Here is a 5,679-nt window from a genome sequence, read left to right as displayed (position 1 = left end):
GCTGCCTGAATATTCAAATGCAACACCTAAAGTCACCCACTACTACTTAGCTTGCACCCATTTTCTTACCTCAAGAACTGATCCTGCTACTTACCTTGCACCCATTTTCTTACCTCAAGAACTGATCCTGTTGGATCAATGACCAATGGGAAGTATGTGGGAAGCCCAGCTTTACAAAGATAATGAAAACATTTTTCCCAGCTCATACTCAGGTGAGTGTCCTGCTAGGTTAACTCCACAAATATATTCTCTGGTTTTGTAATTTTGTGCTAAAAGACATCCCAATATACTATTAACCTTAAGTTATCTACTTTTCTTTTTTCTTTCTTTTCTTTTCTTTCTTTTTTTTTTTTTTTACAACTTTTATAAGCTGCTTATTTTGCATCAACCTTATTTCTGTCTTGTCTGAGTGTTTTGAAAAGTAGTTTAAGAGAACACTCAGTGTCTGCTCCCATCCATTTAGTGGCCTGGGTAGTGGGAGCTGCAAATCAGTCTTCAGTGGCAGGCTGAGCACTCCAGTCTTCAGTGCAGAACTGCTGAATAGGCACAGAGAGAACCATGCCTTCAGATCAGTCTGCGACTTCATGTTGAATAGCAGTGAACTCGGGAATTCGAACAGTCCATTCACCCTGAAATTTCTCCTTTGTCACCGTCTTCTCAGCAGTTTCTTTTCAATTTCTTTTTCATTTCTTCAAATCTTTGTAGAAGTTGAGATCAGGTATGGCTTCCTATGGTGTTCATGGAAAATGGTGCAATGCATGTGCAGAACTTCCTAGGTCAGTGTCCACCACATCAGACCCACTGAGTGGGCTCACTTATTATTGCAGAGATGACAGTGTCCACATAGCACAGAGGACAGTCTTTGTTACACATACAAATGGAGGCAGGTTAACATAAGAAGCCTCTGTGAGAAGCTGGTGGTCAGTCCTAGATCAATAACCACCAGAAGTCTTGGCTCCTAGTAGGCTGCCTGGATCTGATTAGTGAAAGTTCCAGGAGTGAAGCAGCAAGAAATAGGAATGGCTCCAGTGGCAGCAGCTTACTTCAGCACAGCTCACTGACCACTATTCCTGGGTGATATGACGCTGACATCAGCGGGTTTTCAATGGCAACAATGGCATGAGCTGCCAGCAGAAGCTTCTCCCAGGTTCTCTTGAGATTTATGATGTACATGCCATCACATTTCCTTTTGTAAATGTACTGTTCCATTGGGAAGTCAATGTTGGTATCACCTAAGTAGATTCCTGCTGCAAAGAATTTGAGGACATCCTCCTCCTTCACTAGTAGGACATCAAGGGTTCCAGACAGTGTGAAAGTTTCCCTTTAAGTTACAATTGGAATGCAAAACAATGCCATATGGACTCCTCTCTGGGTAGTGCGGAAAGGCTTAATTTTTCTAGTTTTAAAAGCACTGTGAAAACCAAGTAGTGCCTATGTAATATTTTTTTAAGCTTATTTATTTATTTTGAGAGAGAGAGAGAGAAAGCACACATGCGAGTAAGGGAGGGACAGAGAGAGGGAGAGATAGAATCTCAGGCTCACTATCAGTGTGGAGATCGTGTGGGGCTCGAATTCATAGACCATGAGATCATGACCTGATCTGAAACCAAGAGTCAAGCATTTAACCAACTGAGCTACTCAGGTGCCCCTTCCTAATATCATTCTCTTATAATGTTTAATTTGCCTGTAAGTTAGCTAAATGTAAAGCTGGTTTTTAAATATACGTAGTAAGTGCTTCCTGACCATCATTGAGGTATTCTGTCCACTATTCAGTTCTATCCACCAGTTGACTTGGTCAGGGACACTATGTGAGGCTGTGCAGAGTATAAACTGCCCAGTTTGGGTATGAATCATGATATTACCATGGGAATGCTGCCCTCCAGAGCAGTGCAATGTGTCCTCTGGATGACCACAATGATTTGATGTTCAGGTACGCTCATTTTAGTTTGGAAACTCTGGACCCCTCTTGTATTCATTTGCTGGGATTGTTGTAACAAAGTACCACATATTGATACTTAACAAAAATATATTGTTTCAGTTCTGGAGACTAGAGTCCAAGAGCAAGGTATGTTCAAAGTTGAATCCTTCTGAAGGATGTGAGGTAAGGATCCCTGTCCAAGGCCTCTCTTCTTGGCTTGTTAATGACCATTTTCTCCCTGAGTCTCTTCACATCACCTTCCTCCTATGCATGTCTGCCTCTCTGTCCAAATTTCCTCTTTTAATAAGGTCTCCAGTTAGATTGGATTAGGACCCACCTAATGCTCTCATTTTAACTCAGTTACCTCTGTAAAGACTCTGTTTTCAAATAAGGTCACATTCTGAGGTACCAGGAGTTAGAACTTCTTTTTGGTGGAAACATAATTCAAGCCATAAGAACTCCTAACAGATGAAAATAAAATCTAGATCTTCATGGGAAGGATACTGGGTGAAGAATTTGAGCTCACCTAGTAACTAGTATATCCAGAATAGAGAGGAATATGTAGGAATGTATTGCAAGCCATGTCCAACAATATCTTGGGCTGGACTGGAATTAAGGGCAGGTTTACAGGCAGAAAAGGATAATGTGGTGTTAATTAGGAAACTGAGGCAGAATTGATGTTTATGTGCTAGGACAGGCATTACTCCAGATTCTCCTGACAGTGAGCCTTTGACACCAAAGCTAATATTTGACATAATCCACTGCAGAAGAATGCATGTGTGCAGGTATGGGAGGGGTGGTCTGGATCATTTAAAAAACTGGAAGAAGCAGACAGCTCAGAAAGGTAGGGGAAACTACACACCCGTGGACTCTTTTGCAAAGGTTCTATGAGAGTCAGCGGCAGCCCAGTCCCAGTGGTTGCTGCCATGACTACAAGACATTCTCACACCACCCTGCTCAGTATCCCAGGCATCCTACCTCTGTTAGCCTCCAACTAGGTTACCTAAAAGCTTTGTAGCTTTGAGGATACCCATGCTGGCTTGTGTACAGATATGGCTAAGTCCTTTACCATCAAACCCCAAAATGCCTAGAAATAGAAATATCATTTATAAATATATATTTTAAAAACACATAAATATATTTATATAAATATGTATAAAACACACATATATTTATTTATGTATAGCATATATAATGTTTGTTATATAGAAATATATTTATTATATTATTTAATATATATTTATATATTATATTATATATACTTAATTATATTAATATAATATATTACTTATATTATATATTAATATATTATATATTAATTATATTATTAATCTATATTTATATTTATTAATACATATTTAAAATGTGTAAGTATACACAAATATATGACATATTGAAAATATGTATATTATATTCTTATATTTTATATAATACATGGTAAAACATGTTTCAAAACTAAATATTTAATTTATTTCAATATATTTCAAAAATAAAATGTATAATTTTATTTATTTATTTTTACATATTTACTGCAGAGACTCATATGATATGAGAAGTCATAGAGTAAACCATATATAAGTCTATATGTAAAAAAATACATTTTGGGGTGCCTGAGAGGCTCACTCGCGTAAGTGTTAGACTCTTGATTTCAGCTCAGGTCATGATCTCGTGGTTTGGGAGATTTAGCCCTGCAGTGGGCTCTGTGCTGGCAGTTCAGAGCCTGCTTGGGATTCTCTCTCTCCCTCTCTGCCCATCCCCTTCTTGTGCTCAAAATAAATAAATAAACTTTAAAAATATATGTATTTATATAAATATACTTATTTATATAAATATATATGTAAATATATTTATACACACATACATATATATGTATTATATATGTATGTATATATGTGTCTATGTCTATATCTATAGTCTATATATATACTTTAACCATCCTTTTCTATTTAAGCAAGCTACTAAATGGTTATCAAGAGATATTATTCCTCCCTTGATAAGTATTATCAGTAGTAATATTGTGGCAACCAGGGCAAATAGCCAGAATGTACACATATCAGCCCTGGGGGAAAACTTCCAATGTCATCTAGTAGCAGATGTGTAGTTTTTTTTTCTCTGTTCATAAGATTCTGGGGAAGCACAAAGCAATCTGGCATGGCTAGAAATCAGATTCTGGCAAAGAGATTTCCATTCTTGAGATTTGGGGCTTTTAGGATGAATTATTAGGGAAGCATCAGCTCTTCCTTGCTGTTGTACGTGGCCAGCCAGGGTACAACACCATTAAGAGTGGGCTCTAGCTTCATGCTGCTAACTCAGCATTTATGGTTGGGGGTACAACCTCTCCCCTGAAGTGATTAGTGGGCTTAAGTGTAAGACTTGTGATTGCAGCTGTATTATCTAGCAAACTAATGGCATAACTAATGGTTATGTTTTTTACATAAACATTCAGGTTGGAGAATCTGGCATGACTGGGGAACTGGGGCCCAGGACTTGCCGCCATTGACCAGGATTAATTGCTTTAAGCAATAGGTCATTGCTGAGTTTGTGTGAAGCTTTGTAGAAAGCTAACTTCTTTCCGGGGAGGCCTGCCTTCCCAAGATAAGTCTTGGCATGTTAACCCTTCTGTCTCAAGGGAAATGGTATAAGTACAGAGAAGAGAGAGGCTGGCAGTTGGGGAATTGATACTTGAGCAGAGATTCAACACATTGACACTCTTGTTCATCCCTCCAGTCATATATACTACAGAGTCAAAGTTTGAGTACATATATTTTTATTCCCAGTTCACTGTTCTTTGCAGCGTCCTTCAGCTCTCCTTCCTTCCTTCCTTCCTTTCTTTCTTTCTTTCTTTCTTTCTTTCTTTCTTTCTTTCTTTCTTTCTTTCTTTCCCAGGAATGGTGGAGACTGTGGGAGTTGGGTATAGTGTGAATCAGGGTTTTTGTTTTTGTTTTTTGTTTTTTGTTTTTTTGGCAATAGCAGTTATTGCCAAAATCCTGAAATAAAGATTTACTCTAGGATGATGAAGTTACCCTTCACTCTCTATTGGTTGTGAGAGAATCTTGAAATCATATGAATACTTAATTAATTTTTCTCCATATTAGGCCTTGAATTTTTATCACTTCTTTCAATTCTTTCTTCTGGAAGAATCAATTCTTGTTTAAATTATTAATTAAAAATTATATGTTTCAGGAGCATGTGGGTGGCTCAGTCAGTTGACCCTCCAACTCTTGATTTCAGCCCAGGTCATGATCCCAGGGTTGTGGGATCAGGCCTTATGTTGGGTTCCACACTAAGTATGGAGCCTGCTTGAGCTTCTCTCCTTCTCTCCCTCTGCCCTTCTCCCCTGCTGAATGCTCTCTTTCTTTAAAAAAAATATTTTTAATTAAAAGAAACTATACATGTTTCAGACCACATGTCTTGTGGATTTCCAGTTTTATTGCCTTTGATTGGTGTTTTGCTTCTTGCCAGTCCTGGATAGTCGCTCATAATTTCGCCAAACTTTGCCACAAGTGAAAATAACTCCCTTTGTCAGCTCTTTAGAGTTGGAAAATTGATTGGTGTTTTGCTTCTTGCCAATCCTGGATAGTCACTCCTAATTTCGCCAAACTGTTTGCCACAAGTGAAAATAACTACCTTTGCCAACTTTTTAGAGTTGGAAAATTACATTGCACATTACATACCTGAAGTTAAAATATTATACATCTTGTAATTATGTAGAATGGTGCAGGAAGGTATCCTAAGCCATGCTCTTGTTTGAAACACAGTGT

General features: G+C 38.0%; 1 pseudogene; it reads right to left on the bottom strand.

Moving 5' to 3' along the window:
- Positions 1-374: 374 nt before the first annotated feature.
- Positions 375-5,398, bottom strand: LOC109254666 (40S ribosomal protein SA-like; annotated as a pseudogene).
- Between the last annotated feature and the right edge of the window lie 281 nt (positions 5,399-5,679).

The sequence above is a fragment of the Panthera pardus genome, unplaced genomic scaffold, assembly GCF_024362965.1.
Source record: "Panthera pardus isolate Hobbes unplaced genomic scaffold, ASM2436296v1 HiC_scaffold_8, whole genome shotgun sequence".
Lineage (NCBI taxonomy): Eukaryota > Metazoa > Chordata > Mammalia > Carnivora > Felidae > Panthera > Panthera pardus.
Note: the sequence above shows the minus strand (reverse complement) of the source record. Positions and strands in the feature narration are given on the sequence as shown.